We start from the raw sequence: 24,843 nt of genomic DNA, 5'->3' as shown, positions 1-24,843 counted from the left end.
TATGCCTCTATAGGTGTGTGTCTATGGGAGTTGCCATTTTATAAAAAAATGTTAATTATAACTCTCTCTCTCTCTCTCATATTCGAATATTAAGATACTTATTGATATATCATTATTTCAATATACAACGATATCGTTACTTTGTTATCTTTTTTACTGTAATCTCTCTGCATATTATAGAAAAAATATCAAGTAATGTTATTGTTTAGTTTCTTTGAATTCTTCCAGGCACGACTGAGACGACAGCCCAACTCGACCCAAAACTATTCACTCGCGCGTTGTTAGCCAAGGCAGTGACCGAGTATGGGGTGGAGGTTGTGACAGCAAAAGTTGAGGGTGTGGCGGTGGAGGAAGAGGGTGTGGTGGTGAAGGTGGATGGTGTTGGAGTCATTGGTGGTGATGCGGTGATTTTGGCTCTTGGACCATGGACTAGTAAGCTACCTGAGCTAGCATCTAAATTTAAGGTGTATGGTAAGAAGGTGCACAGCGTAGTACTGGAACCTGAAGATAGTGATGCCATTACTCCTCATGCACTCTTTGCTACTTACTATCCGGGTCAAGAAATGGGCCCAGTAGATCCGGATTTTTTTCCACGTGCCAGAAAGAATTCGGTTCAGATGTAGGATACCTATCCAGAAGTTTTCGCAACTCAATCATAGATGATGGAATCATCAAAGATTTGACCTTTTCAAACTCTGTCTCCAACAAGTAACAACCCAATCCGATTTCTTTAATAATAATAATAATAATAATAATAATAATAAGTTATTGTTATTGAACTAAAAAAAGCTTAGATGTTAAATATTTTATAATAACTATTTTACCCTTGTGTTAATTTGTGTATGGTTTTGTTAAGTCCTTTAAAGACATGAATTTTATTTAAGACAAATTGGATTTAAAAAATCTCATATTATTGCAATTTACCGATAATAATCTCAACTTGAAAAATAGTTGTCACCAATCCCAACTTTCATACTAATTGTTTTCATTGTATCTCTGTTAAAAAAACTTGGTGCCACTAAGTTTTTTCCAAATTTCATATTGATGTTTTAAGGATTTTGATCGAAACAAGGATACACGCCGATTGATGTACTACTTTCTCGAAATGACGTTGAAGCACCGTTTTAAGATAAGTTTTACATTAATTGACAAAAGTCTAATACATTAGTTTGAAACTTGAAAAAAAAAAACTTAACGACGTTAATTTTGTTTTAACGATGGTCCAATGAAAACAATTAGTGTGAATTTTGAAAGTTAGAACCGGTGACAACTATTTTATGTGGTAAGAAACAGTAAACTGACAAAAAAATGGGATTACTAAAATCAAATTTGTCGTTTAAAGTTGACTGAATGATGCAGAAGACGTGTATATATGTGGACCGTCTGTTGAAGTCGAGACCCCAGATGGACCAGAATTGGTTTTTCCTGATCTGGAATCAATAGAAATGCTTAAAAATGTGGCGGGTATGGTCTCGAGCTACCTTGCAAAAGACAATGTGACGGTAAAAAGTGAGGAGGCAGGCTTAATGCCTTGCACCAAGGATGAACTTCCAGTCATGGGTGAAGTTCCGGGAATGAAGAGGTGCTATGTGGCTAGTGGACATGGTTATTGGGGCATTCTATTTGGTCTGGCTAGCGGTGTTGCCATGGCCGAGCTTGTGTTAGATGGTCATGCAACCATTGTTGATCTTGATTGCTTTAGCCCAGCTAGATTCGATATGTAAACGAATAAAATCATGAAATAATAAAGTTTCAATACTGTTCTATTAACGCCCTAGTAAACAAAGTACATTTCTCAATAAAAAAAAGTGGTTTAACATCACCAAGCAAGTAGCAAAAGAATCTCACGCGACGTGTATGCAAATCCGTTTTACCAACGAAAACACCAACTTGCTAATAAACACTAAAGCAAAAGAAAACCATATGTGACTACTGAACACACGTATTTGTATCGTCTCATGTACCTTTAAAGATCTGCCCTTCCCGGAAACCTTGGAAATGGGATCATGTCCCTAATATTGTCAATCCCGGTTGCAAAAAGAATCATCCTCTCGAACCCTAGACCAAACCCACTATGCTTCACGGTCCCATAACGGCGTAGGTCAAGGTACCACTCGTATGGCTCAAGTGGCAATCCCATCTCAAGAATCCTGCATACCCATGTAAGAATACCATTATGTATGTTATGCAATGGGTCAAAGACGAGTCTGGGTTGACCAATGTAGAGTAGAGATGACTCGCTAACGTTTTATAACAAAAACATAAAATTATGATGTTTGTTAAAATTACAAAAACTAATAATGACAAAGAGAAAACTATTTAGATGTTGATCTGCATTAAAAAATAGTTTTAGATATTTTAACGTGTTTTAGCTATTTCTTTTGACTCGCTCGAGATCAAACACAACCCAAATAAGCCCGTAAATTAGGATAAAATTGCCATAAACTTGTTTTATGCATTTAAATAGAAAACTAGATAGTTTATGCTTCTCGCTAGGCTTGTAAATGAACCAAGCATTCAGTGAAACGTGCGGTGGGAAGTTTGTTTATGTTAGTTTGTTTGGTAAACAAACGAACATGAACAAGACTTTTACATTCGTTTACGTTCGTTTATATCCGTCCACTTATGTTAAGTTACGTTTGTTTAAGTTCATTCGGTAATATGTTTTAAATCTAGATGTGCATTAGGATAAAGTATAGCTTTGATAACTTTTTAGGCCAAACCCATTGTTCACATTTTTTTTACTTTAATTAGCTTTAGGTCAGTTATGTCCATTCATTTACATTCGTGAACTGTTTACATTTTTTACTTCAATTGGTTTTAGCTCAGTTATGTTCGTTCATTTTACTAATTTACATTCATAAACTAATTGTTAAACAAACAAACATAAACAAACACAAGCATGTTCATTTTCTTAACAAACGAACACAAACACAAACGAGAAAGCCTGAATTTGCTTAATTGTTCGTGTTCGATCGTTTGTTCAGTTCAAGTTAAACGAACGAGCACAAATATGCTCCATTCATGTTCGTTCGGTAGGTTTGTTTACAAGCCTACTTCTCATACCTTTCTTTGATGACTTCATAATTCTCTTCTCTTTGGCTTCCACCAATTAGTTCACCCACCTATTAAAAAGCATATAGTAATAGTGTAAACAAAGTTAACAAACACAATAACGCATAATGTTCATATGTTAAATATTTTCACAAAAAGTAAAACCAAGAATGCATACCTTTGGCACCAGAACATCCATAGCAGCTACTGTTTTCTTGTCCGGGTTGACTTTCATGTAAATGCTTTGATTCCTTTAGGATAGTTGTATACAATTACAGGTGACTCATATTTCACCTCAGTTAAATATCTACACATTGTAAATTTGCATATAATTAAATACAGAAGTTAAGAAACACGGTTATTAGTTACAAACAAATGGGAAAAAGAAACCGTACTTCTCATGTTCAGATGCCAAATCAATTCCCCATTCTACTTTATTCTCAAACTTGTGACCTTTAGAAACTGCTTCTTCAAGAATTGTTATTGCGTCTGTGTATGGGAGACGTATGAAGTTAGTTGAAGCAACCATTTGCAGCCGCTTAATAGCATTTTTATCAAACTTCTCAACCATAAATTCCATGTCATCACGACAGTTGTCAAGTAACCATTGGCAAAGAAACCTAACGTATGCCTCTGCACACTTCATGTCATCCTGCATAAACATATAAACTTGCATTTATTAAGGTCAAAATAAACATGAGCATTCTTGAATCATTCTCTTTTACCCAACTTTCTACCTGAATATCAGTAAATGCAATCTCAGGTTCAACCATCCAAAACTCAGCAAGATGTCTTGATGTATGAGAGTGTTCCGCTCGAAAAGTTGGTCCAAAAGTGTACACACTACTAAGTGCACAAGCAAAGGTTTCAACTTGAAGTTGACCCGAGACAGTTAAAAAGGCCTGGCGTGCGAAGAAATCTTGACCATAGTCAACCTTTCCATCTTTCTTCGGAATCCCAGGTTTCAGTTTAAACCTCTCTTCAAGCTTTGAAAGATTCTCTTTGGCTTTAGTGAGTTCAGCAACTGCAGCAGTTATCTCAGGTTTACCAGCTTTATCAGACTTCAACTTAGCAACTATCTCACCTTTTGCCTTCACATCACTTTTGGCCAATTCCACATCTTCTAGAGATGGTGGTGGATTCTTGATTAATTCTTTTTCTACTTTCTCTGCTTCGTTTATTAGAGTTGTAACCTGAAACATCTCTCCAGCACCTTCACAATCACTGGTTGTGATGATTGGAGTATGAACATATAGAAACCCGTGTTTTTGAAAGAATGTGTGAGTAGCATAAGCCAGTGCGTTACGAATACGGGCAATAGCAGCAATCTGAAACAGTAACACAATAAATCATGATTAATTGCACCTTCAAGAAGAATAATCAACATAATGTTTCAAACATCTATATATTGAACCATCATACATATTGAAGGTCAGCTAAATGGATGTGAACTGTATCTGAAACAAACGACATAAATCAATGATTGTCCTGTTTCTAGGGCTGTAAACGAACAGAACGTCCGGTGAACCGTTCCACAGGAAGTTCGTTAATGTTCGTTCGTTTAATAAATGAACAAGAGATTCCATTCGATTAACTGAATAAACGAACACAAACACAAACAGAGGCCCTGTTCGTTCAATTGTGTTGGTGAACGTTCGATAACGTTTTGTTTACGTACGTTTATGAGTTTATGTTCGTTGACGTATGTTTTTGTTTGTTCATTAAAGATATTGAATACCTTTTAAAAACTTCCCTAATCTCATCATATAGATTTAAGCAAAATTATTAAATACGGAAAAAAAAACGTGAATGTTGTAAAAATCGCCACCACAAACTTGGTGGCCAGACCAAACTGTTGACACTAACCATTTTTGGTTCGCCAAGTCAAATAAAACATTGCTTATGTTCATTCTTGTTCCTTTGTTCATGAACCGTTGGGCGGGAAGTTCGTTTATGTTAGTTTATTTAATAAGAACGAACACGAACGAAAAAATTCGTGTTCGATCAATTAAACAAACGAACATGAACACATGGTTCGTTCATTTTTTTAAGTACATTTATTTATGTTCATTATGTCCGTTTACATATTAATAGAAAATAATTAAATATTATGCGTATGAGTAATCTACTTAATGGTCTCTTATTTGTTCGTTTGTGTTCAATCAAGCGTGTTCATTCATGTTTGTTTATGTTTGTTTGTGTTCAATTACATTTGCTCATTTATGTTCGTGAACTGTTCATTTAGATTTTAAACAAACGAACACGAATATCACCATTTATTAAATAAATGATCTACAAGCCTAATCAATTGACCTAATTTCGACTACATTTAGTGTATTATTGTATATATAACCATATATCATTCATATCTAAAGTTCTAAACATAATTAACCAAAATTCTCACAGTATTAGTCCTCGGGCGCAAGTGAACATAATCCCGAAGAAACTCGAGCGTCAACCGCGTCTTCGGCAACGGATACTTCACCGGATCCACTCTCCCAATCTCCAAAACCTTCGAAACCCTCAACTCAATCGCCTGTTTCCCCTGATTCTCCACAGGCGGCACCGAAAGCACGCCTTCCACGTGCAAGCACGTGCCAGTCGACGTCACCTCACCTAACGGCGCCACGTCAGCGTGAATTATCAGCTGCAGGTTCGCCGGACACCATCCGTCGTTAAGTTCGAGAAACGCGAACGTGCCTTTGCCTTGCTCACGGCCTTTTTTCACCCAGCCGCCGACTTTTACGGTTTGGTCGGCTAGACCGGCGCCGTGGTCCGGTCGAGTGAGGATGGACCGGATTAAGACGCGTTGGGAGAATTCGGCTTGGGGTATGGTGTCGGAGAGTGTTAAGGTGTTGATTGACGGTACGGTGGTGTCCGCCGTTGTTATTGTTGTTGTTGAAGGTAGTAAGGGTTTGTGTTATAATAATAATAATAATAATAAAGGTTGAGTTATAATAATAATAATAAGGGTTTTAAGTCCGCTCATCAATATATTACCCTGGAAACTAATAACGATTGAGCATGAAAATAGCATCTACACAGCCACGATAAATTCGGTCTGAAATTAAGAAGATAATTGTGGCTGTGTGAATGCTATTTTGGAGTCCATTATTATTAATATAGAATACAGTCTCGTCGGTCAATTTAACGTGGTTGGTCGAGCTGATAGGGTGGTTGTTTTTTATGAGCTGAGAGAGTTTCACGACTACTCCTTCCATGCTAGTCATCATCGTCGTCGTCGTCTCCACCTAATGAATTTGCCCCCACCAAAACCTCCTCCTTTCAACTTTTGACCCGTTAGTCATATTTGCAGTCAAATTCACAAATGCATTTACTAAAAGTAAACAAGTTAATTAAGTTTATAACTTTTGTGCACCTTAGATGTATTTGCTGATGTATTACTCCGTAAAGTCAGTTACGCTGAGTGATCTCTAGTTAATCAGGCGACATACAATACATACACATATCTTACATACATACATATCTTAACCCTGTATAAATATCCATAAGAGGAACGTCACATAATATCTATTAAAAGAACCATGGCTATTGCCCATGCTATATATATATTCCATGTCATATTTAGGTTTTTGACTTTTTACTATTGTTCTCTACATTCATAATCTGGAAAGAAAGTTGAATTTGTTATTGATTTTTTTTTATTGATAGGCAATACCACCTGCATATGATGGTTGTTGTTGAGCTTGTTGTTGAATCGGGGGTGCCACCATAATCCTAGAGAGCGTTATATTGTTTGGCTAAGTGGTTTATGTATCTGACACTTTTGATAACAAGCAAGTTATTTCATCAGGAACATTTTTGTTCATGTCAATCACATAAGCATTATCTTTTATCTGTGATCGAACAAGAATCCAGTCTTCCAAATCGTGGGTATGAGGAGCTATCAAAAGATGTTGTACATTATGCTGCCGGTCTTCCCTTAACAATCAAAGTTTTGGGTTCACATCTTTGTGGTAGAAGTAAGCGTGAATGGGTAGATTCCATAGAAAGACTAAAAACAATTCTGTTTGATGGACTTGTCCACGTTAACAGCACCTCACGTGGGAGAACCTTTAACGTTGTATTTATCGGCTTCAGACATTGCCATCGGGGCCGTCCTTCTGACAGACCGAAAGAACATTCAAACGCCGATCTACTATGTCAGCAAAACATTATCGGACCCAGAAACAAGATACTCCATGCAAATGGCTTGAACTTCTTATAAGAACCCTTATCACCCAGTTGAATAGCACCATATTTCTTTAACAATGTCGTTATTAATTGACAATGCGGTATGATCTTCCGGTTCACACTTTTACCTCTGTCTCTGGTTCTTCCTTTTAATTAGCTTGAGAAGAGATACTAGCACTCCTGTTGGAATTTCATCATTATTCAAGCATTTTTGAGTCACTTCTTGTAGGGCTTCCTTCTGATCTGCAAGACGAATTCCTCCGGAAGTCTACCTTCTTCAGCAAATTTAAAGCCTTCCTGGAAACCAGTCTGGCGGCCGGCTTGAGAATATGCGTTTAAAAGCATGGCAAGACAATTCCCAAGCTCATCACCCTCCCGAATGTGGGCGATAACTTGTTAAAGATAAAATGTGAGCAAGTGTTTCGTATATAATTGCGTACAAAATCCAGAGCAACAATTACCTGGGGAACTCCTTCCGCCAACAACCATTTTTGGTCCGCCTTGGCCCGGACAAGTTCCATTTTGTGCTCAGCACAATCCAAGGCTTGCTCCTAGTTCTTGGTGGCAAGGGTAGCAAGGCGCTGAAGACTTAAAAACAAACGTTGATAGAAGAAAGTTGGGTCAATGCGATGCAAAAAGAATTCTTACAACTTGAAAAGCTTGGAGTGTGGAAACTTGTTGCTCTACAGGATGACAAACAGTAGGTCATCACCTTCTTATCGACACTTAGGTGTGGCTGACGCCCTCCTGTACGGAAAGCTGCCATTGATCCTGATAATCCACCTTTATACCCTAACAGATTTTCAGTGTATCTTTCATAATATTAATGCAAATCTGTTGAGTTATTGGGTCGTCGAGGTGGATTTGATGAATGCCGAATCATGCTGCAATCGGCTTTTGTGGCACTTGTTCTCAACAAACCATTTAACTTCTCAGAAATGATCTTCTATCAACATGAAACAATGCGAACTAATTTGTTGTTATTATAAGGTTTGTTTTTATCAGTGTTTGCTGTTATTTTTTGTTCATATTTGCTTATTTCCGATTATGATACGTTATAAGTATTGAGGAAGAGGTTCAGATATGATGAATATGATCAAAGTGATGATGAGGAGGTGAAGAAAAGGGCTAAGAAGGATGATGATCCTGAGTATGTTGTTGAAAACCCTAAGGAACACATAAGCCATGTGATGGCTGTTCCTATTCAAATGATTTCCGGATGTTGTGACTGGTACGTTTCTAGTAAACGGTATTTCTGCTTCTGTATTATTTGATTCGGGTGCGAATAAAAGTTTCATAGCTACTCCATTTAGTAAATTAGCTAAAATGAAATGCTTTTTTGACCCAATGCCTTCTATATAGACCTTTTTGCATGTGTGTCTACTTTGATTCGGGTTGTAAGAAGTTTTAAACCATGATGACGAGTTTGGCACGCGAGCCTATAAAATGACACGCATCTGCATCCAATACTCTACCATCTCCCCCTTATTGACAGCATCATCCAATTCGAATCTCAGATACTTCATATGCTTCCATTGCAAGAAATCAGTCTTGAAAGAACAATCAACTTTGATAGAAAGATTAGGGACTTCGGTAAGGGAACCGCTGGAAACGGCGATTTCTCATAGAACTCTTCCATATCACCGGTGCTTATATTCGTTCTCCAAGCTTTCTTTGAGCTGTTAGATTTGTGGAAAATTTTTGTATGAATGAACTGGAATTCATTCGTACTTATAATGTCAAATCCTACAATGGTAGACATAAATGGTTGCCTAAATCTCTGATGAAAGAGTCTGCAAACCAAACGTTTGATGATCAAAAGGAGTTATAATAAGAAGATTAGTTTTCAAAGAATGATAGGAAATAATCTTGTTCGTTCATTTTAAAATTGAATGGTTGAAATTAGTTTAGAGAAAGGCCTTCTCTATTTAAACACCCATTTTGCTATTTGGACACCCTGGTCCACCTATATGAGTCGTATAGCTCATACTACTCTTATAGGTGTCAGCTTTTTGTCAGTATCCATTGACCAATTAATACGAAAAGGCCTATACGAGTGGAGGCATATATGAGTTGTATGAGCTATACGAGACAATTTGAAAAAAGTAAAAAAACCAATAGTTTATATTTTTCATCACAGTTTCATAAAAAAACCAAAAAAAAAACAACCTAATTATACACATATGTATTTTTTATTAATCTTGATATACGTAGTGTACACGTATGCACATTATCATTTATCTTAATTATATATATATGTATAAAGAATAACTTATATAATATTAGTAAATAAGTATTATACATATATGTATAATTTTGTCAACCCGATATTTTTTTTAATTTTTAATTTTTAATTTTTTTTATGAAATCGTGATGAAAAATAATTTTTTTTGGTTTTTTTACTCTTTTATATTTTTGCGTCTTTTTTTATAATTTTTTTATTTTTCTTAAAAAGAGTTTTTTAGTTTTATAAGTTATATATATATACGTGTGTGTGTGTGTGTGTGTGTATGTGTGTGTATGAAAAACACTATGTATATTTGACGTTTAAACTTAATTACACGACCACTTGTTTGGTTTAGTGGCAAATAAGAATGACTTCTAACAAAAAGTTCTGGTTATAGTCCCACTTGAAACCTTTTAAATTCATTTTTATACATAAAATTTCCGTCCTTGGCCCAATTTTTTTTTAACAATTCTTGGAGACGGCCCTATGTTTACAAAGATCTAAAAGGACTCGTATAGGTTATACTATTCGTCTAGAGGGTGTATGGGCATTATACGAGTAGTATAGGCTATACTACTCGTATAAATATCAGCATCATCTCGTATAAGTCATACGACTCGTTTACGATTCTGGTCAAACACCTTTTTCAAAAAGTTTTCCAAAAAGCTGGTGGATGTCAGAGTACGGAAGTCTATACGAGTCGTATGAAGGGTGTGTGAATTTTGAAGGTGGGTGTCTTATTAGCAGGGCCCTTAGAGAAATCATCAAGTGTAAAACAAGGGTAAGGTCATAATAGGGATAACACATTTGTTAACTTTCTCTCTCCACATGCAATGCACATGTCAAATACCCCCATCATTTTAAAACGCCATAACTTTTTTATACGACATTTTTTTTTCAAAACAATTTCACCATAATAACGAGTGTTTTTTTATCTTTTATATGAGTACCATATTGCTATATAAAAATAAAAAAAAATTCGTGTTTTTTTTACAAAGTGTGTTTTATCAAAATTGTGTTATACAAGTGTGTTTTATTTTTTCATAGTGTTTTTTGCATTGTGTTTTTTACATTGTTTAATTTAATTGTGTTTTTCATTGTGTTTTTGTCATTGTGTTTTTATTTTCATTGTGTTTATTCCATTGTGTTTTTTACATTGTGTCTTTTTCATTGTGTTTTCATAGTGTGTTATTTTCCGATGAAATTTCCGAAGACTTTTCCGGCAATGTGGTGGCGGTGGGTGGCGGTGGGCGGTGGTGGTTGTAGGAGATAAGTGATTATTTAAGTGGGTTTTTAAAATTAAATTAAGTGGGTTCTCAATATTAAGGTATTAGACAAAAATACCCTCCTTCCTAGCCTTCTTAAGATAATCAAACTTCTTATTTGATCTTTTCTCATAATAATAATAATAAAACCTAGCGTTGTATGGTGTCGTTAATAATAATATCAAGCGTGGTGGAAAAGGAAAGATGTAACGTGTGTGGAAAATTTGGAAAAATTAATCAGTTGAGTAAGACTTTTGACGAATGGCTAAACTATACTTAAATCCGTTTTTGGCGTGTTAGGACCACGCGTAGTGGTAGACTATAAGCGAACTAGACGTTTGGAATATTGGAAAAATTGCTCAATTGACTAAAAAACAACATTACGTAGTATAATTAATAATATTAACAAAAAAAACAACATATAATCCAACAATGAAATTCAAGTTAATTCAATTAAAAATGTTAAACTAAAACCCATGTTTTCAGACCTGCCCCGGGCGTCGACCTGGACGTCTTACCGGGTCAAAGGTCAAACCGACCCGGGAGGGCAGACCGATGTTTAAACCGGATGACGTCATATATATATATACATATATATAATTTATATATATAGTCAAAATGTTCAAAACGTGAGATTATCAATTTATAATAAATTATGTAATAATGATTTTGTCCTAAACACGTTTTATGGGCTTTTACGGGATCATTTTCAAATATTTAATATTAACGTTTCTCTTAAATAACATGATTATAGTTTGGTTGGATGGCTTTTGCGGTTTTCTCTAAGTTTTGTCTCGATTTGAAGCCTATGTTTAGCTCCCACCATACATAAAATTTTTGATTTAATATAAACATAGGATTTATCGGTTCAACCGGCAGTTCACTGGTTCCGGTCGGATCGCAAACCGCCAAACCCGACCGGGTTGTTGGAAAACAGTAAATTTTTAATTTAATAGAAACATAGGATTTACCGGTTCAACCGGCAGTTCACCAGTTCCGGTTGGATCGCAAACCGCCAAACCCGACCAGGTTGTTGGAAAACGGGTTACACTATGTGAACCAGACTAGAAAACTTAGTGATCCCAGTATGACCGGTCGAACCCGTCGGTCCGGTTCGGCCCGGGTTTAAAAACATTGACTAAAACTATCAAAATGGTATATGATCTGACCATATGTTTGATGGAAGATAGTCTCAAACATATTTGTGGTTAGATAAATGGGTTGGTACGGTTATCATTACGCCACTTTGCAAAACTAGTCATTGCTAATTGAGATGTCACGTGTCCGAAAACGACCGATTGTGCTTAGTTACCACTATGTGTGGTCTAAGAGCAACGCCACAATGACATGTAACTCTAATGACTTTGCCAATTAGATCTATAGGTGTATTTTTTAACTGTATCCGAATATCAAATCTGAACCAAAGTGACCTAGAACCCGGTTAAACCGAACCCGGAGTAGCATTTAAATATTTTAGTTTAGTTCATGTTACACATAAGTAAATGACTATTTTGATTATGACAGGTTTTAGTTGATGTTGGTTATGATAAGTTATTTATTTATTGATGATTATGCATCAGTAATTAACTTTTGGAATATAGTTTTAGGTTTGATTTGGTTAAAGTTGAATAATTTTATTTTTGTTTTGTTTAATCAGAATTTACCGAATCGTTTAACCCGAACAACTCAACCTTATTTTCTTTTATGCTCTAGCCCGAACAACCCATGACTTGAAAAAATAACCCGAAGAAAACCTCTAATTTAATCAAATAAAAGTATTTGTGTAAAATGATTTAATTAAAATACTTGAAGATAACGTGTAGCGATTTTAGCATTTTTGGCTGCCACAAGTATCTTTGGTCTTGTGGTTATTCAAGAGGGGGTGGTGGCGCACCTTATTATCCGCCTCTGTATTGTAATTGGATTTTTTTTTTAAGTTAAAGTTCTCTATTGATTAACACGTCTTAAAAGTTGACCTAGTAAAAAAGTGAGACCTAGTAACACATCACGAAACTAAATAAAATATGTAATATTACATCACAACTACTATAAAAAAATGAATCTCAAACTTTGGTTAAGAAAGACATATAACAATGACCCTAACTTATTAAACATTCACATGCCTTAATCATTTATAAAATATGAAATCAATCAAATAATATCATTTTCATTGGTTGGAATAGAATGGGCCAGTTTTAGTGGTGGAGATGTGGTTTGACCACTAAAAGTCAAACAGTGTTGCTTCTATTGGATTAGATCAGATCTACAATTCATTATTTGCATAAATAAATATCATATCAATTATCAAACTAACATTTTATTTTATTTTTTTTCCTTTTAATCAAAAAATGGTTACTGTGTTCAATAAAGAGCTTTTGAGTTGGTACCTAATCACTCTTAAACTCAAAGAAACTGTTGATGCTGGAATCCCGAGTTCGAGCCGCGCTATATCGGCCCCGGTCCAGAACAACCACCCGAATCGGCCGACTGATGCACTATGTATCGAGATAATTGGTGATCCTGAAAGCCCGAAAGACGGGCCCACATCACCCGAATCTGATTGGATGATCGCGGTGAGAGAAAAACTTGAACTAGCCAAAAAGGATGACGTGGCAGGAAGTTGCGGAAAACTATGCATTTATAAAGTTCCACAATATCTTCGGGATGGCAAAGACAAGGCTTACATCCCGAATATTGTGTCGCTGGGCCCGTACCATCACGGGAAAAAACGCCTACGAAACATGGACCGACACAAATGGCGCGCGTTTTACCAAATATTAAAACGGGCCGGTCACGATGCTAAAATGTACCTTGACTCGATCAAAGAAGTCAAAGAGCAGGCCCGCGAGTGTTACGAAGGTAATATTACTATGAGTAGTAACGAGTTTGTCGAAATGATGGTTATCGACGGGTACTTTGTTCTCGAGCTTTTTCGTGGGGCGGCCGAGGGTTTTATGAAACTCTGGTATTCCCGAAGCGATCCTGTTTTTGCGATGCGGGGGTCGATGCATTCGATCCAACGGGATATGATAATGCTCGAGAATCAAATCCCCTTGTTTGTTCTAGACCGGTTGCTCGGGCTGCAATTTGGTCAGCCCGAGCAAAAAGGGTTAGTGGAAAAACTAGCCCTAAGGTTTTTCGACCCGTTGATGCCAGGACGAACCGTTGAGTAAAAGTGACCGAAACAAAATGGAATCGTCACTCGGGTACACGAGCCCGGATCACTCGTTTGACCCGTTATCGGACCAAACTTATCTACATTGTCTCCATGTGTTTAGACAAAGTTTGTTGAGGCGTGGCCCGCAAATGGAACCGAGACGATGGATTAAAAGATGGTCTCATAGTAGTCGTGTGGCCGACAAACGTCGCACGCAACTTATTCATTGTGTCACCGAGCTTAAAGAAGCCGGGATCAAGTTTAAAAAAAGAAAAACCGACCGCTTTTGGGACATTAAGTTCAAAAATGGGGTTTTAAAGATCCCGTGCCTCTTAATCCACGACGGGACCAAATCGCTTTTTCTTAACCTCATTGCGTTCGAGCAGTCTCATTTAGATTGCGGGAACGAAATAACCTCGTACGTGATATTCATGGACAATTTGATCAACTCCCAGGAAGATGTCGTGTACCTACATTATTGCGGTATTTTCGAGCACTGGCTAGGGAGTGACGCTGACGTGGCGGATCTGTTTAACCGGTTATGTCAAGAAGTTGTTTTTGATATTAATAATAGTTATCTTTCGGAGCTGTCCGAAAAGGTTAATCGGTTTTATAACCACAAGTGGAATTCTTGGCGGGCGAGTTTGATGCATAACTATTTTAGTAACCTGTGGGCGATTATATCGTTTGTTGCAGCCGTGATTCTGTTGATATTAACGTCTGCGCAAACGTTTTATGGTGTTTACGGGAATTACAGACCGCCTTCTTGATGTTGTTGGAAACTTGGAATGCATATGGTTGGATGGTTTGTTTTTGTCACATTATTTGGGATTGAAAGTATGAATGCTTGTAATGTTTAAAGAGTTATGTAATTGTATAAAAGTATTTGTATAGATTTTGTTGATCAAGTGTTGGAATCTAATCTGGTTTGATGTAGATGTTCAAAACCTGGTCCTAACATTGTGTCCATTTTCAAGATTAACTTTTACCATTTTCTTCTTTACGCTTGTTCCACCGGACATTCTTGAGGCTTATTTAGTAGGATAGGGTTTGCTATCCAAAAAGGTTACGGCGTAATTTGTTGCCTGTTTACTTGCTAGTTCACTGTAATCTTTTGGATGCTTTTTATTAAAATATGCAAAAAAATAATAAAAAAAAAAACTCATGTTTCTTTTGGAGGTTTGTGCTCACATATGGAAAAAGAATATAACATAGATTTGGTTTGGGCTCACTTGAATACTCATTTTGAAAGTTGGGCTGAAGTAGTTAACTACTCCGCTTACATAGGCTCCAAGCTAATAGAAGTGGCCCACGAAAAATGAAGCCTAGTATCTATCTTTTTTTTTGTTTTGTTTTTTTAACAACGTTTATTTCCTAATTTAGTAGTTTACCTGTGACGGGATTTCAATCGTCACCCATTATTTAGCACTTTAGGTCCCGACTAGACAACCCACCCTCCCTCTCGGCGAAGGTGGAATCCCAACAACCATGTAAAACCGTAACCACTAAATTTATTTGAGACATACTCATATATGACCCCCCCCCCCTCCTCTCCAACGCATGCGCTAAGACTCAAACAGGCGACCTCTACAAGGAGGAGCAACTAAGCCACCACCCGATTTCTATAGGTTAGTAGTAGCTGTTAAACGGGTTGCTATATTTGGTATATATGTAGTATTATTTACTATTTAGAACATACACAATAGATTCTACATCCCTATTTATATAAATGAATTACTAATTGATTTCAGAAAGAATAACTAAATTAATAATCAAACTCAAAACTTTTTTTTGCTTGCTTTCCGTTTTATTGTTCAAATACAAATGGTATAAATTGATCTTTTCTAAATAAGTTAAATCTCGGGGTGGCTTGAAAAATTGTAATTGTGGTTTTTTTATGTTTATGATCAAACCGACTTAAAAACCAAAGGCTACAAAAATTGTAGCCCACCTAGTACTTATTCGGTCCTTGTCTAGGGTTTTTGGGTCTGGCTGGATTCTGCTATTAACTATTTGCGGAGTTCCATATCTTAAACTAACATCTAAATTCTAAATTCAAATATTTTAAAAACATCTTTATCTAAATCTTGGGCTAGCAAATCTTAACTTGTTAAAAGACACAGGTTAACTCATTTAATAAAAATTACATTGTAATTTTGTATTCTTTTAGCTAATTAAAATAATTAGGATAAGCTTCGTATATTTCTCTTTTTTGTTATATGAAACATACAACTTTGTTATAAATATAAGATATAAAGTAGTTAAATAAGTCACATTCCTATTGATACTTGTGTTAATCGTATCATCTCTGACATGTTTAACAAGGTAAGGCCTGTTTTGCATTTAAATAGATGATTTTATTGATTAGGTAGGCAGTCGAGGCGGTATCCGTTCGTCACTAGTATTAAATGACACGACTCTAACTCACCGTCATGAACTCATGATCGTCATCGTACTATTCTTGTATGGAAAAAGAGTCTAATTATAAATGGTATGGAGAATGCTAGTCAAACTTAACGTCATTGTTTAAACTATAAATGGTATGGAGGATATGACGTGTTGGTTATTTGGAAATAAACATGATAATTTACATGCAACATTGCAACTTTATAATCCCCACCAGAAATGGCTTGGTCTGTGTATTCTTTTTCTGTACAAAAGCAATGTCATGTACTCATGTTATTGAATAGGGCTGTAACGGTTTTGGTAAACGTGTCCCTTCTATCATTTTTTGTGACTCAAAATTACCAAAATAGACATTGTTGATGTTTATTTTTCAGAACTAGACATCAGTTTGTAGCCTTCAACTTTCTAGACCAATTAGGTTGAACCATGACGGATAGGCCGGTTAAGGGGACTAAGGCTTACTCGGCACTGAAATTAATAAAAAGTAGGATGAGCCTCAACTAGCGACAACTTTGACACATGCCACCGTTAGGCTAAATTTACAAGCCAAATCCACTCACTTAGTCGTCATTGTCATATCATCTTGTAGCCTAAAAATCGCCGACGTCTGTCCTCTTAGCCAGCTTGTCTACCCTCTTAGCTGACTCCAGCAATTCCTTTGCCGGCTGGTAGGCTAAAAATATATTGGACCGCCTAGCCAGTGTGTGCTGAGTTTAACCGCCGAATTTAACTTTTTTACTTATCTAATTTAATTTCGTCCTTCTTCTTTTATTAGTCTCCAATTTACCCTTTCATTTTATATTCTTACTAAAGAAGCTCTGTTTTTTCTTCAATTTTTTAAAATATGTTTATCGACATTGTTTTTACAGGTGAGAAACGGCATGTTGTTGATCGGCTTGTTGAATATGTCCGCTTGGTTGTGTGAAACGTGTTTATGAAACAACGTAACTTATGATGATTTAATATCTTTGATTTCGGAACGTTATGATCTTCAAATTATTACATGATCACCCCGTAGATGTCTACATTTATGGATTCAATCGACTTAGTGAGTGACCGGAATGTGAATACCTTTTTAGAAATATGGTCGAAAAGAATGTTTTAAGACCATCCGTACTCGCAACGTTATGGTCGTGTTTTGGACGAAAACGCCGGGGGCACACCGCCACCTCCCGACATTTTGGGTTGGAAGCTATGAACCGGTGTTACCTACATAACGTTAGGACGACACAAATTTTGAGGGTTTTGTGAGAGAGAGGTAGAGAGAGTGGGAGGAGAGAGAGGCGTTTTCCCACTACACCCACATTTTGCATAATCCCCAAAAGCTGACTAGGCACCACATGGCGCAAAATGCCTAGTTTTGACTACGTATAGTCTAAGTTGTTTGTGGCCATAGAAGCCCACTATCCAATATTGTGTGGATAGTTGGCTTATGCACGTTTGGTTTATCGTCAAGAGACTTTGATGAGTGAGAAGTCAAGGTCGTTTCTTGGTGTGACATAATCGGAGGACACAAGTGCAAGGTCATCCCTTTTGCAACCTCGTCAATAATTATTGGATCTATATTGTTATACCGCGATTATGTTAAAAGTGATCATCATCATCGTACTCAATAAATCGCACAAATAGCAAAGCTATGGTAGGTTCTGAGGAGGGTAACGTGTAGACAACCTTACCTCTACCCCGTAGAAATAGAGAAACTGCTTCCGACAAGACCCTCGGCTTGATGTTAGTTTTGCATCAAGCCTTGGACATAAGACACATAACACTAAACCATCGGGACATCGCCCGATTTGGTGCATGTACTCTTATATTTCGGCTATCAGCGCCACCATATGATGTCTGATTAACCTTCCGTCAATTTTAACGGTATTTTCACGGGATTAGTAAAATGACGTCACTTTAGCCCACTCGAGGGTTCACACATATATACATTATATGCGCGTATCACAAGCAGGGCGTTCATGTTAAAAGTGATCTAGTTGTTATTTATTCACTACAAATTTTGATTAGTCTTATAGCTATTAAAACTTTGATAACTACATAAATTAACGCATGGGTAATCTAAAACGCCTTGGATATAACTTTATACTTGCATAGTCGCAAAAATCATAGCCCTAATGCACACCCAACACGGAGATTGCATGGCACTTCCGCACACCCACAAATATTACTTGTGATAATCTTTTAAGTATCAAATCTATGAAAGATGATTAGATATGAAGCGGAATTTGAAGCACATGATCATGAATTTCAAGTAAGAGCCAAAGTTAAGACTGGGTTTTCAAGAACTAATGTAATATATTTCATAGCATGTACGCGATATTATACTATTTCCTAACGTCACTACTTCTTAACCTCCTCCATACTTCATAGACATATGTTGTAACATGTAACATCCCTAAAATTTCGATCCAAATTTGACAACTAAGTAAGTTGGAAGAATCAAAATTATTCCCTAAAATAAGTGTTGGGAAAATTCAAATAAAGAAAATAAAACCATTATATAAGGAAATTAAAATATTCCATCTTATGTTAAGGATATGGAATAAGGAAATTCCATCCCACATTGAAAGATGTAAGAATGTGGAAGCATTCCACATGGGTATAAATAAGGAAATTAAAACTCATCCCACATGGAAAGTTGTTAAGAAATGGAATCTATTTATAAGGAAGAGATTTTCCATAATAATATTCTTATATGCCTAGCATGCACCCAGTGGTCCTAGCGGAGGGTGCGAAGCACCCGACGCGCACGCGCACGGGCTCGGGCGATGGGCGCTTTGATGGCGCACTTTGCACTTTGCACGCTCGCATCGCCGAGAGCCGCCTTAGTATTTTTGGACAATGGGAGTTAGACCTGAAAGTGACAAGCTATCAAAGACAAGGGACTGAAAATTAAAAATGGGGTATAGGGACCCATCGCGCTACGCGATGAGTCCAAGAACACGGTCACACTCTGGTGACACGTGGCAGCAGGGCAGGACACGTGGCACTCATGCAGGAATGGTGTCGGTCGCGGTACGCGACGAAGCCAGGAAGAGGACCCATCGCGGTACGCGATGGGATCCAAAATCAACTATAAAAGGGGAGGCCACGAGCTCATTCCCCACACACCAAACTCTCTCTCTCTAGAAATCACTCTCTCTTTACCTCGGTTTCAGTGCCGACTAGACAATCGTTACCTTGTAATCCGTGCCATTTAGACGATACCTCGAAGTACGTGCCACACGAGAATAACCCGGCAATCTATCTAGAAGTACGTGCATGAAACGACGAACACCATATGTCGCCTCGTTTTGCGTGCCAACCTCGAAGTTCGTGTTAAGCCCTGAAGTTCTGACAATCTAAGCACCAGTACGCGACATAAGAGTAGAAGTACTTCTTGTACAAACTTAGGTATTTAAACTTCGAATACCGTGTAAGGTAAGGGTTCTGACCTAAGTCATTATGGTATTATTATTATATGGCTTAGAACACAGTCAGGGGCATAGCCCAAACCTTGATCATAATTATGTTTACATAAGCTTTAAACATACAAAGGATTATAATAGTGTTTCTTTACAACTAAGAAACATCAGTTTTACATTCATAAGGAAATATAGTTTCTTCACGATTAAGAAACATAACATTTGTATACAAAGAATATAGTTAAAACATTGTTTCTTCATATGTAAGAAACATAAGATTTTACATGCATAACAGTCAATGAATGTTTCTTCTTGAAGAAGAAACAGATTATAGATGTTTCTTCAGGAAGAAGAAACTCATCATATGATTTGGTAAATAAACAGAAAGACTACGGGTCTAAATATTTTATTCAAACAAATGATCAATCAAGGTTTAAAGCTATTTAAACCAGACTAAAGGTCTATAGCCGGATCAAGAGACGATCCGGATATTTATATACCTATTTTATTATAGGTTAATCAATCAATTAGTCAATCATTCACAGTCAAGGTTTCAAACGCACACCGACGGTACAGGTGAATACGTCCAAACCTTTTATAACGTGAATACGTCCAAACCTTTTATAACGTGAATACGTTCAAACCTTTTATAACGTGAATACGTTAACCTTTTAATCATTCAAAACATATTTATACTCAATGAGACAAGCGGGCGTTTGTCTTAAAAAGCCAGTCAATATTTTCATGAGATTATGTGATCTCTAAAACGTTGTAATACAAAGTAGAAAATAAAATCAACTCAGACCGAATACACATGAGTCTGGATCCAAACATAACTGTTAAAGCTCAATCAATCAATCAAAGGCAATGAAGCCACGAGCTTAAACGGTCATGACCAGTTCTCAGTTTAGGGCCGTTTGGCTCGGGGAATACCGTTGTGTGTGTAGGGCAGTGGTACATATACCGGAAGTAGAAATACTTCCGCTGAGATTGTCAAGAAAACTACATTTGTATTGTAATGTCATTCAAATGTTTTATAGAGTCATACGTGTTCACCAGCATATACTGACGTATTTTTCCCCACATTTCAGGGAATACAGATTAGTACAGGTAGCAAGACATTCATGGAGTTAGATTCTCGCAAGCTGATGATGGCTCATTTTTTAATTAGTAAAATATTGCAAACGGTATTTCAACAAGCTTTATAAAACATCGGTTATTTATTATCCGAGAAGTTTTCAAATGAATTTAATATTTTATTTAACTAAAGTCTTCAACTAAAATAACCCGCAACTCTGATGTATTTACAAAACAGGTACCAACTATTGGTCATACGCCTAGGCCCTAAGCCGGGGTGTGACATAACATGATGATCATGTTGAGAATGATCTCGTTTTTATTCATTGTGTATCTTTAAATTAGTCTTAAACCCATTGCATCCTTCTAAAACTTATGTAAAACATGTTAGGTCACGATCCGACTTAAACAACGCATGGATCAAAATTTATTTTAACCAAAAACACGTAGGATATAACTTTAGCATAATTTCAAAAATCTTAGCCCTAATGCATACACAATGGAATTTGAGTTAGTATTTCCATGCACACCTCAAGCCAAATTACATCACATGCTCTTTCATGTATGTTTGACATGACCTAGAATTCGAAGGGCATAATCATGAATTTGACCAACAACCAAAATTAATAATTAGGTTTTCAAGATTTAACGTTAAAATATTTCATGTTAAAAAGTATTTGTATTTGATCCCGAAACTCAAGAATCATTACAAAAAACTTCTTTCATATATACATTATTTTTCTTTAGCACGACCCGTTCAAAAAAACCTCATCAATATTTATTATACGTATTTTACAATACGGTGACTATGTTTTAAGTGATCTTGCTTTTAATCACTTCTTGTCTTTAAATTGTATTAAGCTTATTGCATCATGTTAAATTTTACTAAACTTTTATAGATCATTGCACGACTTGGATATCACATAGAGCAAAGTTGTTTTAGATCCGAAACAATCTTGATATAACATTAGGCTTAGCGTAGCTAAAAGGGTCTCACCCTAGTGTACATGCATCCAATACGTAGAGGTCGCCTGAGTGCTTCCATGCACGTCGTATAACATATACGTGATACTAAAAACTAGGTTTTGAGAAGTCACACGATAAATTTCATAACATATATGTGATATTACGTTATTTCTTAACATGGTAATCAGTTCTTAACCTAATCAATATATACTAACTATTTTTCTCTTATATTCTTATTAGAAAAACAAATCAAAGTTATTATAATCTAGCGGTATTAGGATTTGCCAAAATATGTGTTATTTCCCGCTATAGACATTGATGTAGTATTATTAGCAGTATGCTTAAGTGCTTAACATAGATGTAAGGGTCTCACCCTAGTGTACATCCAGTACGTAGAGGTCGTGTGAGTGATTCCATGCACGCCGTATAACATATACGTGATATTAAAAACTAGGTTTTCAAGAAGTCAAGTGATTCATAACATCTATGTCACGTTATCTCTTAATGTGATAAACTCTTAACCTAATCAATATTAATTAACTAATTTTCTTTATATTCTTATTGAAAGAAATCAAAGTGAGTATAGTCTAGCGGTACTGCTAGAATATACATAAGATGTGTTATTTCCTTTAATAGACTTGTTAGTAATTTGGAGAGTTGTTCTAAATGAAAGGTATATATTGATATAAATTTATGCACAAGTTTAGGTGGTTTATGAGAGTAGATATTAGGAAGAAAAGAGAGAGTTATCGCAGATTCACATGTTCACACCCGTTGATTCAGGGTTTCGTTATAAGGTGTTATAAGGTTTTTTTCTGTGGGGTTTCAGGTTCGACTCCAGTAAGTATTTACTATTAAAAGGTGGAGAACGCTATTGTAAGATCAAACTTGGGATAGAAGTTGATAAGTGTGAGACAATGAATAGTGGATTTACGAGGACATTTTATGTCATGTGATGTCATCTCACAATCGAAGCTTTATGTCAAAAGGAGTGTAGTGGATGAGAGTCACTCTAATAATTATTTGTATACTACAATTAAATTAAATATAAATAATATAAGTATGTGAATGGCTAGTGTTTGTGAGAATAAATTTAATTGATAGGAAGCTTTGAAACATAAAAAAATGTCCACTACACATGGTCTTATAATCATTTGAAAAAGACACTTATCAGACCCCTTGCTATGGGGCGGCTTCCAGGCTGAAGGCGGGCGCCGTTGGGCACTCAACACCTTCAAGAGGCGCCTTTGGTGGTTGGGCGTCGGTGCTGCCGGTGGTTGGAACGCCGGGCGCTGAAGAGAGGAAAAGGTGGCCCTCTCTCTCTATGATACATACATAAATACATATGTGTGTGTATATATATATATATAATGCGCCTTTGGGGCATTAAATCGTAGCGGGACATCTTTGGGGTGAGGCTTCGATGTCCTCGGTGCTTACGTGACGCTGACGTGGCACTGTGGAGGAGCTTCAAAGCCCCCATCATAGTGGATAGCCTCACCAAACTAACACCGATACAGGGAAAAAAAAAGAGAGGAACAAACAACCATAAACCAAACATTGATGACACAATTAATATCAACAATGAATAAACCTTTACATTAATTAACTTCCCACTATTTAACTCTCCCAATCCTCTCTCCTTTTCTCAATATCCCACCAACAAACCCTGACCCACTCATAGAAACCACCTCTCTAGAGTCCACTCGGACTCAATCTCCGACACACCACCACCCCACCTCGATCAAATCGCCTATCTGATTCTAACCCACCAATAATAATAAACAATACTTGTCGGTGCTAGATAGCTCTTCAAATTTTATTATTCACAACTTATAACATAAGTTACATAAGTAATAACTTAATAATATTAATAACCTCTAGTTCTATATCATGGCTAACAATAACAACATGATCTTTCTTGGTGGTAATAGCTCATCTCCGGCTATTAACAAGCCCGAGCCGAAACCGTATAAGGGTATTCGAATGAGGAAGTGGGGAAAATGGGTAGCCGAGGTTCGTGAACCGAACAAAAGGACAAGAATCTGGTTGGGGTCATACCACTCCCCGATAGCAGCGGCTAGAGCCTACGACACGGCTACTTATTACCTTCGTGGCCCCACCGCGAAGGTAAACTTCCCCGAGTTGTTAACGTTTGATAACGAACGGGATAACTTGTCGGCGGATTGTGTTAGGAAGATAGCAACGGAGGTCGGTGCTAAGGTTGATGCTGAAATCCGTGGGGTACGTGTGCATGAGGCTCGGTCTTATGATACGTATTGGTTTGTTGGTGACATTGACTTGAACAAGGAACCCGAACCCGAATTCGAATGATCGAGGTACCGGATCATGGAGAATAAGTAGAGGAACAAGCAATGAAGCAAATGTTTTAGTTTTATATATATATATATGTCTTTCTTAAAGTTATCTAGATTAATTATCAAGTTATCAACTTTTGTAATTGCTTGTTTAGTTAATAAAAATAATAATTTACTTACAAAATACAAATAATAACATATTAACAATAGATATGTGAATTTATACAAATGCTGTGTAGTGTATCTAAGTCATTATTGATGTATGTATTAAATAATAGATTGAAGAATGAAATAATTTAGTGATTGTGTTTTTATTTTTTAAATAATCAATTTAGGATGGTTGTTAACCTTACTTTCGACCTAATTAAAAGAAGTTTGTTTAAATATTATCATGTTTTTGTTAATATATATATTTATTTAGTTGTGGACAGAGAAAGAACAAGAAATGGGACCACTTTTAATGTAAAAGGAAAATGTTTAAGAATGAAGTTGTCTTATTTTGGATTTTCAGTTGTGAGTCTCGTTCAAAATTAAGAATTTTGTTCGTGTAGTTGACATCCAGGGACACAGATTTTGTCTCTTGACGAACAAAACAAAGAGACATATATGTTTTCCTTTTCATTCTGCCCATTATTGATATCCCTTTGTTTGTTTTTGTTTATTTATTTATTTACTTTTAATTATTTTTTTAATAGTATTTGAAACTTCCCCGATCCAATGATTAACTGACCTTCTTAAGATTGTGATTTCAACCGTTCATATGAATTTC

General features: G+C 36.4%; 4 pseudogenes across 1 annotated transcript; 3 read left to right on the top strand and 1 right to left on the bottom strand.

Moving 5' to 3' along the window:
* The first annotated feature begins 228 nt into the window (after positions 1-228).
* On the top strand, positions 229-1,724 carry LOC143549623 (D-amino-acid oxidase pseudogene; annotated as a pseudogene).
* Positions 1,725-1,784: 60 nt separating this feature from the next.
* Positions 1,785-5,962, bottom strand: LOC143549622 (asparagine--tRNA ligase, cytoplasmic 1-like; annotated as a pseudogene). Its single transcript, XR_013138168.1, has 6 exons — positions 5,459-5,962; positions 3,792-4,382; positions 3,450-3,706; positions 3,233-3,361; positions 3,067-3,125; positions 1,785-2,150 (listed from the first exon to the last, which is right to left on the bottom strand). The product of XR_013138168.1 is annotated as an asparagine--tRNA ligase, cytoplasmic 1-like (transcript).
* A 7,126-nt stretch (positions 5,963-13,088) lies between these two features.
* Positions 13,089-14,707, top strand: LOC143549642 (UPF0481 protein At3g47200-like; annotated as a pseudogene).
* An 8,942-nt stretch (positions 14,708-23,649) lies between these two features.
* LOC143549620 (ethylene-responsive transcription factor ERF011 pseudogene) lies at positions 23,650-24,090 on the top strand (annotated as a pseudogene).
* Positions 24,091-24,843: the final 753 nt, after the last annotated feature.

This window comes from Bidens hawaiensis, unplaced genomic scaffold (assembly GCF_021521415.1).
Source record: "Bidens hawaiensis isolate Kalapana, Puna unplaced genomic scaffold, B.hawaiensis_p1.1 tig00015706_1, whole genome shotgun sequence".
Taxonomy (NCBI): domain Eukaryota; kingdom Viridiplantae; phylum Streptophyta; class Magnoliopsida; order Asterales; family Asteraceae; genus Bidens; species Bidens hawaiensis.
This window is presented reverse-complemented; position numbering and strand designations above follow the sequence as displayed.